Source organism: Ornithorhynchus anatinus, chromosome 2 (genome assembly GCF_004115215.2).
Source record: "Ornithorhynchus anatinus isolate Pmale09 chromosome 2, mOrnAna1.pri.v4, whole genome shotgun sequence".
Lineage (NCBI taxonomy): Eukaryota > Metazoa > Chordata > Mammalia > Monotremata > Ornithorhynchidae > Ornithorhynchus > Ornithorhynchus anatinus.
In genome coordinates this window covers 66,697,440-66,715,283 of record NC_041729.1, presented here as the reverse complement: position 1 = coordinate 66,715,283, position 17,844 = coordinate 66,697,440, and the positions used below count along the sequence as shown (strand labels likewise).

The 17,844-nt window shown below is 42.5% G+C and overlaps 1 protein-coding gene and 1 long non-coding RNA gene across 4 annotated transcripts in view; one reads left to right on the top strand and one right to left on the bottom strand.

The window, feature by feature from the left end:
* Window positions 1–17,844, top strand: part of PACRG (parkin coregulated) — a 495,432-nt gene that overhangs the window by 100,642 nt on the left and 376,946 nt on the right. The gene's annotated exons all lie outside the window — the stretch shown is intronic.
* LOC103165763 overlaps window positions 1–17,844 on the bottom strand; it is a 55,899-nt gene that overhangs the window by 32,653 nt on the left and 5,402 nt on the right. The window contains exon 2 of one of the 2 annotated variants that reach the window (XR_484662.3): window positions 16,535–16,660. The exons of the other annotated variant lie outside the window; for it this stretch is intronic. This is a non-coding gene — a long non-coding RNA (uncharacterized LOC103165763). The remainder of the gene's footprint in view (window positions 1–16,534; window positions 16,661–17,844) is intronic. 2 annotated transcript variants of the gene reach the window in all.

The following is a 17,844-nucleotide window of genomic DNA, read 5'->3' as shown; positions in this document are numbered from 1 at the left end:
GAGTTTTAATTCTGCCTCTGCCACTTGTCAGCTGTTTGGCTTTGGGAGAGTCACTTAACTTCTTGGTGCCTCAGTTACTTCATCTGTAAAATGGGGATTAAGACTGTGAGCCCCACATGGGACACACTCATAACCTTGTATTTACCCCAGTACTTAGAAGCAGTGTGGCTCAATGGAAGGAGCCCGGGCTTGGAAGTCCGAGGTCATGGATTCGAATCCCGACTCTGCTCCTTGTCAGCTATGTGACTGTGGGCTAGTCACTTCACTTCTCTATGCCTCAGTTCCCTCATCTGTAAAATGGGGGTGAAGACTGTGAGCCTCACGTGGGACAACCTCATTCCCCTGTATCTACCCCAGCGCTTAGAACAGTGCTCTGCACGTAGTAAGCGCTTAACAAATACCAACATTATTGTTATTATTACTACTTAGAACAGGGCTTGGCACATAGGAAGCGCTTAAATATTATTATTATTAAGTCCTTAACAAATACCGTGAAAAAACGCAGAGTGTTTACCAATGGTATTGGCAAATCTCTACAGCCCCACATAGTGTACTCCACAGCAGGCAAGGCATATGAGCAACTAATGCGGATTTGTTTGGTTTTGTTTTTAAACCAAAATCAGTTCAAGGGAAAACAACTGTGATTTCAGCTTTTGTCAAACTAAAACCACAAACCAAGAGATATAATGGTTAATATATTTGTAATATGTGTTATCTTTGTAATACTTTTGGTTGGTAAACTCCTCTTTGCATGTTTGTGCTTGGGGTATAATTTTTTAACTCCATCATTTTAAGTTATTATGTTTAATAAGCAAATACTTGCTCTCATTCCCAACTCTCAAATAGTTTTTTGGTGAACTGCCATGTGTGTTATGGAAATCAGGATTCCTACTATCATTATTAGGAGCTATGAGGAGAATAATTGAGAAAAGTTTAGAGTTGATTGATATTTCCAATTATTTTATTATTATAATATATACTCTTAAGACAATTTGCACCACTATGTTGAAATAATCATGATCATGAAAATCACAATAATAATAATAGTAATAATGAAGAGTGAATATAGAGGTATGGAGATGCATGCTTCCATATGACAGAATCCAAAAATGAGCAGTGTTAGCCTGGTTTGGTGCATCACTGCTGCTAAAAATAGATTTTTTTTACTAGAAAATTAATTTGGGAGAAATAGACTTCTTATTCAGGCACAAAAGTTATTTCTTTTTTAAAAAGAGTTTTGGGTTCCAGATGAGTCCTTCTGATGTTTGTTTTCAGGGGTCTGTCTGGAGTTGGCACGGTAAAAAAAAAAGAATTTGAATCCCTCATCTATTGTCAAATTCAGTCTAGGAAACCATTTTGATGTGAAGATTGTAAAGTTGTCTTTTGATGTGTTACTGCTTTTGATGATCAGTGCTCTTCTTTGCAAATTTGAGTTTGGTTTATTGTTCTAGTCTGCTTACATATATACCTTGAGTAAAATATCAAACTCTGAATATTTTGGGGGCTTGTATTTCTTTGATATTCTCCCACAGTTCTGGGAATGAATTGGGTAAGTACATTTTGCAGTCTATTGTGGCCAAGAAAAAAGAATCTTGTCACCCATCATCATAATGAGGCTTCATCCTTGATGTGCCAACACTGTTGCACTTTGGAGATACATGTTAATTGTTTATATGCTGATATGTTTGATATGCTTATTGATATAGGAGCAGTGTGGCTTAGTGGAAAGAGCACAGGCTTGGAGTGTCGAAGGTTGTGGGTTCTAATCCCAACTCCGCCACTTGTCTGCTGTGTGATCTTAGGCAAGTCACTCAACTTCTCTGTGCATCAGTTACCTCATCTGTAAAATGAGGATGAAGACTGTGAGCCCCACATGGAACCACCTGATTACCTTGTTTCTATCCCGGTGCTTAGAACAGTGCTCGGTACATAGTAAGCACTTAACAAATACCATCATTATTATTATTGTAAGTGCGCCCTTTATTTTTGAAAATGACACTGACAGGGAGATTTCATTTTAAATATATTTGTATCTGTCTTTACTGGTCTAAGAGTAGACCCTTAGTAAATGCCACAGCTAATGTAAATTCCTCAGGGGAAGGGAGCATGTCTTTTGCTTCTGTTGTACCTTCCCAACATCTTAGTACAGTGCATACATAACACTGGGTAAATGCTCAATAAATCCATTATAAATCCAGGACTCTATTCATTGAATGTGGCTGAAGACTGATGTGTGACCATTATCAATTCATTGTATTTATCGAGTGCTCATTATGTGCAGAACACTTTACTGAGCACTTGGGATAGTTCAAAATGACAATACGTTAGTGCTGGTAGGCCCATTCCCTGCTCACAGTGAATTTACAGTCTAGAAGGGGAGACAGACATGAATAGAAATAAATTAGGGATATGTATGTAAGTCCTGTGGGGTTGAGGGAGAGAGGTGAATGAAGGAAGAAAATCAGAGTGCCACAGAAGGGAGTGGGAGAAGTAGAAAGGAAGGTTTAGGCAGGGAGGGCATCTTGGAGATGTGCTTTCAATAAGACGTTGAAGGTGGGGAGAATAATTGTTCCAAGTGCTGGAATCAAAACAAGTTAGTCATGTCGGACACGGTCCTTGTCACACATGGGGCTCACAGTCTAAGTAGGAGGGAGAACCTGTGTCTTCACTTTACAGTCGAGGAAACTGAGCCATAGAGAAGTGAAGTGACTTGCTCAAGGTCATACAGAAGGCAAGTGGCAGAGCTGGGAGTACAATCCAGGTCCTCTGACCCCCCCAGGTCTGTACTCTGTCTACTAGACCACTCTGCTCCTTTGTTGAGATTTTTTTTGCTGGTCCATAAATCTGCTGCCACTCTAGAGCAATTCATAGGCATTTGCATATCTTTTCCCAAGTGCTTAGAACACAGTGCTCTGCACCTATTAAGTGCTCAGTAAATGCCATTGATTGATTGATTCTTGTATGTGTACCTCCAGAGGCCAGTTACCTTTTATAAAGCAGTTCTCGAAGCACTGTCTCAAAGACTTTGCAAGATGTCATAAGCTTTGGAAGTGGAATTGTTCCCAAAGGATCAGAAGCATATCTGGAAACTAACCCACACTTCTCACGTTGCATCCCGGAGCACGGCAATATGGAATACGTTGATGTAACAGTGCCCCTCTGGACTGTGAGCTCCCTGTGGGCTGGGAACAAGTCTATCGCTTCCATTATACTGTAATCAATTATATTTATTGAGCACTTACTGTGTGCAGAGCACTGTACTAAGCACTTGGGACAGTCCAATATAACAGAGTTGGTAGACACATTCCCTGCCCACAGTGAACTTAGTCTAGAGACATGTTTACTCTCTAAGGGGAAGACTTTCTCAAGTGTTTAGACAAATGCCCTGTACACAGTAAATGCTCAATAAATGCAATTGATTGACTGTTGATCAGGGACCACCCACCTGTCTCCAAACCACTTTTGGTGTTTTTTTCCTGTCCTGGAACGCTCTCCTTCCCCAAATTCCCAGGATGTCAACCCTCCCCATTGTCACATTCCTAAAATGCCACCTTCAGTAAGCCAGATGAATTCTACCCTTAGCAGTAACCAATCATACCTGTCCCCAGTCTGTGTGTATTGAGTGCTTACTATGTGCACAGCACTGCACTAAGCTCCTGGGAGAGAACAGTAGAACAGAGTCGGATGTCCCGTTCCCTGTCCGAAAGGAGTTTTCGGTCTGGAAGCAGGGAGACAGACATTAAAATGAATTATGGCTATGTACATAAGTGATATGATGTGGAGGATGGGGGGAATAAAGGGCATATATATTTATGCAGATATTTTGGGGGTATATTCTAATATTTTCATTCATTCATTCAATAGTATTTATTGAGCGCTTACTATGTGCAGAGCACTGTACTAAGCGCTTGGGATGAACAAGTCGGCAACAGATAGAGACAGTCCCTGCTGTTTGACGGGCTTACAGTCTAATCGGGGGAGATGGACAGACAAGAACAATGGCACTAAACAGCGTCAAGGGGAAGAACATCTCATAAAAACAATGGCAACTAAATAGAATCAAGGCGATGTACAATTCATTAACAAAATAAATAGGGTAACGAAAATATATACAGTTGAGCGGACGGGTACAGTGCTGTGGGGATGGGAAGGGAGAGATGGAGGAGCAGAGGGAAAAGGGGAAAATGAGGCTTTAGCTGCGGAGAGGTAAAGGGGGGATGGCAGAGGGAGTAGAGGGGGAAGAGGAGCTCAGTCTGGGAAGGCCTCTTGGAGGAGGTGATTTTTAAGTAAGGTTTTGAAGAGGGAAAGAGAATCAGTTTGGCGGAGGTGAGGAGGGAGGGCGTTCCAGGACCGCGGGAGGACGTGACCCAGGGGTCGACGGCGGGATAGGCGAGACCGAGGGACGGCGAGGAGGTGGGCGGCAGAGGAGCGGAGCGTGCGGGGTGGGCGGTAGAAAGAGAGAAGGGAGGAGAGGTAGGAAGGGGCAAGGTGATGGAGAGCCTTGAAGCCTAGAGTGAGGAGTTTTTGTTTGGAGCGGAGGTCGATAGGCAACCACTGGAGTTGTTTAAGAAGGGGAGTGACATGCCCAGATCGTTTCTGCAGGAAGATGAGCCGGGCAGCGGAGTGAAGAATAGACCGGAGCGGGGCGAGAGAGGAGGAAGGGAGGTCAGAGAGAAGGCTGACACAGTAGTCTAGCCGGGATATAACGAGAGCCCGTAATAGTAAGGTAGCCGTTTGGGTGGAGAGGAAAGGGCGGATCTTGGCGATATTGTAGAGGTGAAACCGGCAGGTCTTGGTAACGGATAGGATGTGTGGGGTGAACGAGAGGGACGAGTCAAGGATGACACCGAGATTGCGGGCCTGCGGGACGGGAAGGATGGTCGTGCCATCCACGGTGATGGAGAAGTCTGGGAGCGGACCGGGCTTGGGAGGGAAGATGAGGAGCTCAGTCTTGCTCATGTTGAGTTTTAGGTGGCGGGCTGACATCCAGGTGGAGACGTCCCGGAGGCAGGAGGAGATGCGAGCCTGAAGGGAGGGGGAGAGGACAGGGGCGGAGATGTAGATCTGCGTGTCATCTGCGTAGAGATGGTAGTCAAAGCCGTGAGAGCGGATGAGTTCACCGAGGGAGTGAGTGTAAATGGAGAACAGAAGAGGGCCGAGAACTGACCCTTGAGGAACTCCAACAGTTAAAGGATGGGAGGGGGAGGAGGCTCCAGCGTAGGAGACCGAGAATGATTGGCCAGAGAGGTAAGAGGAGAACCAGGAGAGGACAGAGTCCGTGAAGCCAAGGTGAGATAAGGTATGGAGGAGGAGGGGATGGTCGACAGTGTCAAAGGCAGCAGAGAGGTCAAGGAGGATCAGAATGGAGTAGGAGCCATTGGATTTGGCAAGAAGGAGGTCACGGGTGACCTTAGAGAGAGCAGTCTCGGTAGAGTGGAGGGGACGGAAGCCAGATTGGAGGGGGTCTAGGAGAGAATGGGAGTTGAGGAATTCTAGGCATCGATTGTAGACGACTCGTTCTAAGATTTTGGAAAGGAAGGGTAGTAGGGAGACAGGACGATAACTGGAGGGGGAAGTGGGGTCAAGAGCGGGTTTTTTTAGGATGGGGGAGACGTGGGCGTGATTGAAGGCAGAGGGGAAGGAGCCCTTGGAGATTGAGTGGTTAAAAATAGAAGTTAAGGAAGGGAGGAGGGCAGGGGCGATGGTTTTAAGAAGGTGAGAGGGAATGGGGTCCGAGGCGCAGGTGGAGGGGGTGGCACTTGCGAGGAGGGAGGAGATCTCCTCTGAGGATACTGCAGGGAAGGATGGGAAAGTAGGGGAGGGGGTTGTTGGGGGGGAGGGGAGAGGCGGAGGGGTGACTTTGCTCCCAGAATGTTTGTTCTACTCCCATTCTGTTATTTCTACAGATCCCACCATTTGTATTTTGTGTATGTCTCAAATTGCATTGTAAAACCTTCAGTGGGCAGAGGAAATGTCTTTTACTTCTGTTTTCCTTTCCAACTTGCTTAGTACAGTGTGCTACACTTAAGAGGTGCATCATTCCAACGGAGATGGGGAAAGGGTCAGATACTGTAAACTCGTTGTGGGCAGGGAATGTCTGTTTATTGTTATATTTTAGTCTCCCAAGCACTTAGTATAGCGCTTAGCATGGTACTTTGCATATAATAAATACGATTGAATGAATGAATGTGTCCCAAGTGCTTAGTGCAGTAGTTTGCACACAGTAAGCACTCAATAAATATGACTGAATGAACAGTGCACCTTCAACTCTGACTCTACCAACAATTCAGTCATTCAGCTGCTGGGATTTTGGGTGAATTTCTCTGGACAGCCAAATTTACTTAGCAGTTTACAGATCCCTGGCCCATTAATGGTGTTAAATCAGTGGTATTTACTGAGCTCTGACTGTGTGCAGAGGACTTTATTAAATGCTTAAATGCTTTTGTAAGATCAGTGGGTCCAATATAGAGGTCTTGGTGTTGGCTCTCGACACTTTCCTGACCCATGGCATTGCCTAGCTGCCGTTAGATGTGCAGCCACATTACTTCTTTGGGTAGTGCGTGGGTTCTTATGTTCTTTTCCAGTCTGTCTCAGAAGGATTCTGGCTAGCTTCTTGCCTGTAGCAGAAAGCAGGGAAAATCCCTTGTAGTTTCTACAGTCAGTGCTCTACTCTTTTTTCTTAGAAATGATGACTATGTTGGCATCTTTCAAGTCTCGTGGCATCTTCTAAGTTTTCCATAAAGAAAGCAATGTGGACATAGCCTGGGCCTAATGGAAAGAGCATAGGCCTGGGAATCAGAGGACATGGGTGGCAATCCCAGCTTTGCTAACTTGTCTGCTGTGTGACCTGTGTGGACACGTAACTTCTTTGTGCCTGTTACCTCATCTGTAAAATGGGGATTAAATCCTCCTTCCTCCAGTTTAGACTGTAAGCTCCCTGTTGGAGGGGGACTGTGTCCTACCTGATTATCTTGTATCCACCCAGGTGCTTGGTACAGTCCCTGGCACATAGTAAGCACTTAACAAATACCATTAAAAAATAAGAAAAAAGGAGAAAAAGACTCATACAGACATTCATTCATTCAGCTGTATGGATGGAGTGCTTAAGTGCTTACTGTGTGCAGAGCACTGTACTAAGTGCTTGGGAGAGTAGAATATGACAATAAACAGACACGTTCCCTGCCCATAATCAGCTTACAATCTAGGGCTGGTAGCTTTCTGGAAATCTCATGAAATATACACTCTTTTCCATTTTTCATGATTTTGTCTGCAGAGGTTACTTCCTCAAAGGTTGTGGTTAAGCTCACACTTGAGTCAGAGAAGCAGCATGGTTTAGTGGAAAGAGCACAGTCCTGGGAGTGAGGACTTGAGTTCTAATCCCAGCTTCTTCATTTGTCTGCTTTGTGACCTTGGGCAAACCACTTGACATTTCTGTACCTCAGTTGCCTCATCGGTGAAATGGGGATTAAGACTGTGAGCCCTTCTTGGGGAATGGACTGGGTCTAACCTGATTAGCTTGTATTTATCCCAGTGCTTAGTACAGTGTCTGACACACGGTAAGTGCTTAACAAATACCACAGGAAAGCAAGCCAGTTTTCTCTGTCTGGAAAGGCCTCCTTCTTGATGGTTTGGAAGCCCTGTTGAGGAGCGCTATTGCCATCAAAGGAAGATTGTCTCTTTATAATGAGGGTCATTCCATTCCACTTTTCCAACAGTGCCATCGCGGTGTGTTGGACGTGTACAGGGCCATAATAAGAATCTCACAACGGCATGTTCATCTTGGCAAGAAACTGTTTAGAGTTTAATAAATATGGATCCCGTTGCTATAAAATTGAAAGAACCTTGGATTTTATATTTTTCTCTGTTGGGAATACCGGTAGCTTCAAATGGGAAAATGGCTATAAATAGTGTTGGCATAACTAAACAAATGATGCGCTTCAATACCTGTGAGTTATCTGGAAAATTGTTGTCAGCATCATATACCTAGGCTAATGAACTAACAAAGTATATTTTAATTTAGTTCTTATTCTAATTAAACTCTAATTGGAGAAACACGAGTGGCTCTGAATTTGTATATTTGAACTTAAATATTTTATAAGCAGGTGCAAATATGTTTTTCTTTTATAAAAACTGCATTTTTCACCCTTTTCCTTTAAAGAAAACCCTAAATTCCTCTGTAAAACACATAGATCAAGGTCAATTTTTTTTTTCCATTTTGGTGAGAGAGCAAATGCATTATTGCTAATTAAATTTCAGACTTCGGGAAAACAAAAAATAAACCTGTTGTGACACACGTGAATAAGCACATATGGAAACAGAAATAAGTTATGACCTGTAACAGATTGTCTTTTGTATGGGTCGCATAAGACAGTGATTGAGTTAAAGGAAAGTCTCCAGGGAACATTTGCCTTCATAATTTTGCAGCTCAGGCAAAGTATTCCTCTTCATTGTGCAAAATTGTTCTGAGCCATATGATCATCAAAGTAATACCATTCATTAGAATTAAGTGAATTTTTTGTTAACATACAATATTAGGTCCAGAAACATCTATAACAATAATTGAATACAGTATAAATTACTTTTGTATGTTTAGAGAAGACTGGTTTATATTAAACTTTCCAAACATTTACATGCAGGATATTAGATCCTGTTAGAGATTCTTACTGAAGCTCTTCTGAAACATGTCAGTGCCATCTCTTGTAACTGTCCTTCAGCAACCGTGCTTTAGATGTTTCCATCCACAAAGAAAATCCAAATCAACTCCTGCATAATCCCTAATTTTCCTAATTTAAAGGACAGTGATGGACCCTGGTTCAGTAGTCGAAAAGATGGAACATCAGCCTCTCATCTCTTGATGCACAAATTCAGGCACTCAACACTGCTCTCAGTATTTCTGTTCTTTTGTGGCGTTGACTTGTGGAGGCAACTTCCTAAAAGAAAGGCCCACGGTTGTGTATGTCGTCCCCATTTTGGCCCGTTTCCTCTCCCAAGGCGGGACTTCCTCTTCAGTGGTAGAGAGCACATTCAGAACTTCACAAGAGTTCTCCACACCCGTGTAAGATTATTCCTCTTTGTGAGGAAGGTGGTTTCATCTGTACTTTTCAGAGGCATCTAGTAGTGTATGTTTTCTCAAAGCTCTTTCCTGATTAGTTTAGGTCCTTAGTTTGATCATCCATCAATCAATCATATTTACTGAGCCCGTGGTATGGACAGAGCACTGTAGTGAGACCTTGGAGGAGTACAACAGTCTCCCCTCTGGACTGTAGGCTCATTTGGGGCAGGGAATGTCGGTTTATTATTGCATTATGCTCTCCCAAGTGCTTAGTACAGTGCTCTGCACACAGTAAGCACTCAATAAATAAGATAGATTGTATTTAACCAAATAGGTGAGGGTGAATAGGGATAAGATTTTACCAAATTCACCCCTTTTTTTCATTTTGACTGTTGAATGGATTCTCAAAAGTACTTGATAAACTGACTAAAGGGATATCATTATCTAGGAAGGAACTCATTGAAGAGCTATTAGCTGAAAGAAAGGTGCTAATGCTGAATAGCGTCTGCGGTCTCCTTCCTCTGAGGACACCTTTAGGGCATGGAGTTAAGTTGCATTGCCTGTGGTATTTCCAGCAAGTAACCTAACCTATCCAGGCATAGACTGTAAGGTTGTTGTGAGCAAGGCACGTAATAATAATAATGTTGGTATTTGTTAAGCGCTTACTATGTGCAGAGCACTGTTCTAAGCACTGGGGTAGATTTACAGGGTAATCAGGTTGTCCCACGTGAGGCTCACAGTCTTAATCCCCATTTTACAGATGAGGTAACTGAGGCACAGAGAAGTGAAGTGACTTGCCCACAGTCACACAGCTGACAACTGGCAGAGCTGGGATTCAAACCCATGACCTCTGACTCCCAGCCTCTTTGCACTGAGCCACACATGTCTATCAACTCTGGCTACTCTACTCTCCCAAGTGCTTAGTACCGTGTTCTTCACATAGTAAGAGTTCAAATAGGATTGAATGGCTGATTGGTATACTCTTCTTTGAGAAAGCTCTGCCCTGAAGACCATCTTTCCGGACCATGAGCTTTCCAGTGATGAAAACATCAAACACCTAAAAACCTTCAGGAACTCCCAAATTAGTTTGATGACTGATTCAGAAGAAAGAGTTACACTGTTGCCTGATCTTCAGGGCCTTAGGTATCCTCCAGGGCCTGAGGTCACAAAAGCAATATGACATTGGACCAGTCAGTCGATCCATCAGTCAATGGTATTTGTTGAGGATTTAGTGTGTGCAGAGTCGGGTTGAGAGAGTACAATGCAACAAAGTTGGTAGACATGTTCCCTGTGGTCTAGAAGAGGAGACAGACATTAAAATAAATTACAGATATGTACGTAAGTCCTGTGAGACTGATCGTGGGATGATGACCAAGCACTTTACAGGGTACAGATCCAAGTGCATTGGCAATGAAGAAGAGAGAGGGAGTAGGAAAGACAGAACAGAGTTAGCAGAGACGTTCCCTGCCCGCAACACGTAGGCAGCTTCAAAGCATAGAGAAAGGATGGGGAGTAGAGTGGAGAAAGGGGCAGGGTCAAATGAGAGAGCAGAGGAGAAAAGAGATAGCAGGGGCTATGGGAGAAAGTCAAGATGTAATTTTTACTTCAAATCCCCAAATCATCCCATAACATCCCTCAGAGGGGGAAGGAGGAGGAGGAGGCATAGGAGGAGCAGGAGGCATAGTAATAGGAGCAGCAGTCGTAGGAGTAGTTGTAATAATAGTAATAATAATCATAATATTAGTAGAACTAGTCAGTAATAGTAGTAGTAATCAGTACTAGTGGTAATACTTGTCATAATGTAGTAGTAATAGTAGTAGTCACAGCTTTAGTAGTCATAGTAATAGCAGTAATGGTATCTATTAGCACTCACTCTGTGCACAACACTCTACTAGCCATTGGGAAACTCTGATCCAGTCTACCCTTCATCTCCCCAGTCTTTGTCAGTTTTCTAGATGAAATAAGTGTGTCTTATGCTGCTTCTCTTACCTGATTTTCTCCCCCTACTAGATTTTAAACTCCTAGAGGGCATGGCTGCCTACTCAGTTGCTGAGCACATAGTAAGCACTTAACAAATATCATCATCATCAGTTGTATTTTACTCTCCCAAACGTTTAGTATAGTGCTCTGCATTTTCGTCATCAACCATCATTGGTATTTATTGAGCCCTCACTGTGCACAGAGCACTATATTAAATGCTTGCGAGAGTACAAAAAATGAGTTGGTAGATTTGTTTCCTGTCCACAATAAGCTTACCATCTAGAGACACAGTCTGCATACGGTAAGCATTCAATAATTACTATTGATCTGTTGATTATCTTCAACTGTCACCTTAATTATGTCTGTACAGTCCACATAAAGTTTGAGTTATAGGCAGTAATAGAATATTATAATGGTAATAAAGCAGTACACTTAGAGCATTAGTAGATACTTTCTTAATTCAGACTGATTTTTCCTTCCTTCTCTCCCTTGGTCCTTATACTGAATTAGAGATTTTGTTGTACTGAAAAAGAGACAGGGCTCCAAGACGCCTTCCCCGAATAGGCCCTTATTTCCCCTATTCCCTCTCCCTTCCCCGTCACCCTGGCGCTCAGATTTTTACCCTTTAAACACTTGATATTCACCCCACACTCAACCCCACATTGGCACTAATGTACATATCCATCATTTATTTTAATGTCTGTTATCACCTCTAGACTGTAAGCTCTTAGCGGGCAGGGAACATGTCTACCAACTCTGTTATAGTGTACTCTCCCCATTGCTCAACTCAGTGCCCTCCACAGTAAGCGTTCAATAAATCCAACTGATTGATTGGCTTAGATAGAGCTGGCCAATTTCACTTTTAAAAATACCAGATGCAATCTGACTTGAACAGCTCTCTGAACCTAGCTGGTGAATTCACGTCTCAGGGCGTTAGAGATTTTGCTTCTCAAAAAGGGACATTGATGGGCAAATCGGGCATGACGATGAAAAAAGGGACAAACTTGGATGTATGGGACATTTGGCAATTCTATTTATAAACGTCATTCATGCTTACATTTGGTAGAGTAGTTTCAATTTCCAATGAATGCTTTCCCAGATGCCTGGTAGGAAGGTCTGTCACAATCCTTTCCCATTCGGAATCCTAATCTGGGGATGTATTGAAGTTGATTGATAAACCATTTTCAGCATAGAAATTGAAGAAGGCATGTGCCTATTTTCCTCAACCACAAACCTGTCTTCCTATTCTGTAATAATTATTTGTAAAAATGTAGACCTGAAGTGAATGAAATGAACTCATAGAAAAGTCAACGGTAATGTTGTGAGTTTGTGGCGATGTTGATCTGAAGGTAATTATCTAGCTGTCCCTGGAGGATGGCACTAGCCCCTCGGAAGCTAGCATAGTCTAGAAAAGAAGCAGTCTTATCCCCAAGAATAGGTCTCTGTGTACTACCCAGTGAATTTAAATCAGATGCCTCGCTGAATAAAATTATTTTTCGGGGCATCAGTGATTACAGAATCTCATGCCAGTTTCCATTCTGTTACTCTGATTTAATCTCTACTTCCTGTCATATTAAACGATTGTTTTTAGAGAACTTATTTAAATGAATTTCAGAAAATAGCCTCTTTTTAACAAACGGACAGCCTAAAGATTTGATAGTCATATTTCAATCCTCACAGCATGGATACTTTTAAGTTTGGTCTCTAGGAGACAAATGCAATTAAATGAAATATTCCTGAGGCATTGAGGGTAAAATGATTTTGAGATCAGCATTTCTGATTGTGTTTTCAATTTTGCCGCTACTTTTGTTGCCATATTTATTATTGCATTTCCCGCTGGGTTTTGCTATTTAAAAATAAGGAAGGGAGGATTATTTTGAAAACTAGCATCTGTGAAGGACATGGTCTCATCATGGAAGGTACTGAAATAAATAGGATTATAGACCATGTGTTGTAGTTTTAATGTGAGAATTTTTTTTCTAAAATTCCATTCCTTTAGTTTCAGCGGAGACAATACAATGGTTTTCCTTCAATAGGACATATAGGAAGGAGTCTTTTGTTTCCATTGTGACTTCTGAGTATAAAAATCATTTCCCTTGTGGATTTTTCAAGAGCTTTCTAAACTCTTGTTTTCCTATAAAGACCCATTTTGGAAAACAACTTAATAAAAGTTCAAGTTAAAAGTTCACATTTGAAAGGAGCAATAATAACTAACTTTTGCCACTCGTATTTTCTTTTGGGCTAATTCAGGGAGTATTCAAGAGAAGTAGCATGGCCTAATGGATAGAGCAGGGGCCTGGAATTCAGAGGACCTGGGTTCAATCAATCCTGTCAATAAATGGGATCTAGGGAGCACTTGCAGTTTGCAGAGCACTGTATTAAGTGCTTGGGAGCATGCAATAGAACAGAGTTGGTTGAAGTGTTCCCTGCCCACAAGGAGGTTTTACAGTATAGTGGGAGAGATGGACGTTAAATTAGATAATAATGTTGGCATTTATTAAGCACTTACTATGTGCAGAGCACTGTTCTAAGCGCTGGGGGAGATACAGGGTAACCAGGTTGTCCCACGTGAGGCTCACAGTCTTAATCCTCATTTTACAGATGAAGTCACTGAGGCCCAGAGAAGTGAAGTGACTTGCCCACAGTCACACAGCTGACAAGTGGCAAAGCTGGGATTCGAACCTATGACCTCTGACTCTCAAGCCTGGCCTCTTTCCACTGTGCCACTCTGAAGGGGAAGCAGAAGAGTATTGAACATATATATACAAAAGTGCAGGAGGCAGAGAGGGTGAGGTGAATATCAAGCGGTTAAAGGGTCCAGACATAGTACATAGGCAGTGCAAGAGGGCGAGAATTGTACTCTCCCAAGAGATACAATGTTCTGTAAATACAATCGACTGATTGAGAGGAAGGAGGAAATGAGGAATTCATCAGGAAAGCTTGGAATTTCAGATGTCCTGTCTGGGCTTTTAAATGTGGGTTTCTCCCTATTAGACCACCAGGGTGATGAGCTCCTCAGGGTAGAGGGAGGTGCAGTTGATCCAGCCCTGGTAAGCAGCTGTTTCAAACCTGGGCCTGTTTGACCTGGATTTGACCTCATAAAAGGTGAAGTGGTTAGACGTGTCCCCTGCTGTCTTACAGGTTCTGAATCTTCTTGTCCTCCACCGGCTGTGTACAGTGCTCTGCACATAGTAAGCGCCCAAGAAATACTATTGAATGAAATATACTATTGAATGAATGACCTTAGGCAAGTCAGCTTAATAATTATATGTAGTATTTATTAAGCGCTTATTATGTGCCAGGCACTGTAATAAAGTGCTGGGGTAGATTCAAGCTAATCGGGACGGACACAGTCCGTCCCACATGGGGCTCACAGTCTTGGGGAAGCTGCGTGGCTCAGTTGAAAGAGCATGGGCTTCGGAGTCAGAGGTCATGGGTTCGACTCCCGGCTCAGCCACTTGTCAGCTGTGTGACTGTGGGCAAGTCACTTAACTTGTCTGTGCCTCAGTTACCTCCTCTGTAAAATGGGGATTAAGACTGTGAGCCTCACGTGGGACAACCTGATTACCCTGTATCTACCCTAGCGCTTAGAACAGTGCTCTGGACATAGTAAGCGCTTAACAAATACCAACATTATTATTAATCCCCATTTTACAAATGAGGTAACGGAGGTGCAGAGAAGTGAAGTGACTTGACCAAGGTCACACAGCAGACCAGTTGTGGAGCCGGGATTAGAATCCACATCCTCTGACTCCCAAGCCTGTGCTCTTTCAACTGAATGTTAATAGTCATTTTTTAAAAATGGAATTTCATTCCATTATTCAATTGTATTGAACGCTTACTGTGTGCAGAGCACTGTACCAACCAAATTTACTGGTATCTACCTCGGCACTTAGTACAGTGCTAGGGTTTAGTAAGTACTTAACCAATACCACGATTATTATTATTATGGATACATTTCCCCCAGTGTCTTGGTCATATTGACTATTTGTCTGCACATCCTAAAACTTCTGCCTCCATCATGGACTGAATTCCAGAGTATAGTCATTTGATTTTAATATGAGATACTTAGTATGAATTTTTTCAAGTAGCTGATATTCTTCCAAAGTCACATTCTTATTTAAGAAAGGGATTTTGATTCTCTGTTTGTCCCCATAGATTCTATCATTCATATTAGATTGTCAAGGTGATTCATTTTCTTCTTCCCTAGTCATCTCTTCCCACCTCAGCATGTATTTATATGCCCAGAGGTACCTGCAGCACTTTGCATATACTGCTTTATATACTCCATTTGAGCACTCAGTAATAATAATAATTATGTTGGTATTTAAGTGCTTACTATGTGCCAAGCATTGTTCTAAGCACAGGGGGAGATAGAAGGTAATCAGGTTGTCCCATGAAGGGCTCACCGTCTTCATCCCCCATTTTACAGATGAGGTAACTGAGGCCCAGAGAAGTTAAGTGACTTGCCCAGCAGCAGAGCTGACAAGCGGTGGAGCTGGGATTAGAACCCATGGCTTCTGACTCCCAAGCCCGGTCTCGTTTCCTTTGCCTCCTATCTGTAAATTACTTTCTGTCTATCTCTCCTATTAGACTGTAAGATTCTTGAGGGCAAGGGATTGTATCTTTTACCTCTACTGTACTCTCCCATGTACAGAGCTGTGTATTTAGCAGATACCTAAGTACTACTGATTGATTGAAGGACAGGTGGTTGTGATAGGAAAAAAAAATTCTGGCCATTTTGCCAGAAACAAATTTCATTATTGGGTGTTATTCTCTTCTGTTTCAATGATTTATGTTTTCCAAACTACAGATTTTATGAGAAAGAATGATCCCATTTCTGCACAAATTTGTATGGCTTTCTCATTCATTCAAAGCAACTTAAAATTCATCCCTTTATTTTTTCTTCCACCAGTTCTTTTGTTTGCTACTATATATCCTAATCATTTGCTTTCTTTATCCATTTGATGATGTATTTTCTTCTGATCCAATTTCTACCACATTCCTATTTTTTTAAAATGATACATTTTTCTCCAAGGTCACTGTTCATCACTCTTTGGAAACTCTTGGGAGTCTGATTGTTCACCTCGCTTTCCTTTTGTGTTTCTTTCCCCCTTTTTGTTTTTTAAAATTATATTTTTATTATTCTTTTCCTTCATTTTTCCTGACCCATTTCGTTTCTCCTTACCTAATTTTTTTTTCCAACTTTTCTCATTTCTTTTTCCAACTTTTCTCATTTCTTTGACCAGTCTGCTGCTGACTTTTGAGTAATACTCACTCAAACATTATTCTTTCCTTCAGATGTCAGAGGCAGCCAGCCTCTTTTTTCTTTTCTTCCCTGACTGCTTTTAGCCAGGAGAAGACAGCATACACTAGTCGTATCCCTTTCTTCTCCTAAAACTGTTGGATCCATTGTTGCCAAAGTTTCCTCCCTCTTCCGATTTACAAGTGAAATGAAGAGAATTGTAAAAAAAAAAAATAAAAAAAAATAAAAAAAATTACCTTTTGGGGAAATAATGTTGAGTGTCTGCTCAGTAACTCCTTGGTAGAAGAGAAAATTTTAGAAAGATTGTAAGAATACAATCGAGTATTTAGCTGTGCTGAACTGCGGTGTCAATGAGATGGGAGCTGTCAAGAAAGGAGACAATTTCAGGCACTGGTATTGATTGAGTGCTTACTGTATGCTTAGTGCTTGGGAAAGTACGATAGAGTCGATAGAGTTAGTAGAATTTGAGATGAAAGATGTCTCAGCTGTACTAAAGATATATTCAAGTCTTAAGGGTGAGGGAAGGATTCCCTCATTTTAGCGGGAGTGAGTGGGAGATGATGGTATTTGTTAAATGCTTTACTCTATGTCAAGCACTGTTCTCAACACTGGGGTAGATACAAGCTAATCAGGTTGGACACAGTTCACGTCCCACATGAGGGTCATAGACTTAATCCTAACTTTACAGGTGAGGGAACTGAGGGCCAGAGAAATGAAGTGACTTGCCCAAGTTCACTCAGCAGATAAGTGGAGGAGTTGGGATTAGAACCCAGGTCCCAAGCTTGGGCTCTAGCCACTATGCCACACTGCTTGGGGAGGCCACACAGGAGTGCACACACTGCAGTAATTGCGTGGCCATTCTGTCCGCGACCCATCTCCCCCATCACCACGTGGTTGTTTCCTATGGCAGAGGCCAAAAAGGAGGAAGGCTACAAAGCAAGAAGAGTGCAAGCACAGTCCCCCTAACGACCTACCCCTCTCTGCCTCACTGTTGTAAGTACTCCCAAAGTGTCAGCAAGTGAAAGGACCAAAGTGACCACAGTGCTACAGATGATTCCCAAATGTACTTCTCTAGCCCCAACCTCTTTCCAGTGCGATCTCAAATTTCCTCCTGCCTTCTGGATATCTCTATTTGGATATCCCACTGACACCTCAAAGTTTACGTGTCCAAAACAGAACGCCTCATCTTCCCACCCAAATCCTGTCCGCCTCTGGTCTTTCCCATCCCTGTAGACAACACCAGTATTCTTTCTGTCTCAAATATGTAATGTTGACATTATAATAATGGTATTTAAGCACTTACTATGTGCAGAGCACTGTTCTAAGTGCTGGGGTAGATACAGGGTAATTAGGTTGTCCCACGTGAGGCTCATAGTTAATCCCCATTTTACAGAGGTGGTCACTGAGGCACAGAGAAGTGAAGTGACTTGCCCACAGTCACACAGCTGACAAGTGGCAGAGCTGGGATTCGAACCCATGACCTCTGACTCCCAAGCCTGGGCTCTTTCCACTGAGCCACGCTGCTTCTCCAAGACATTAGTCTTAG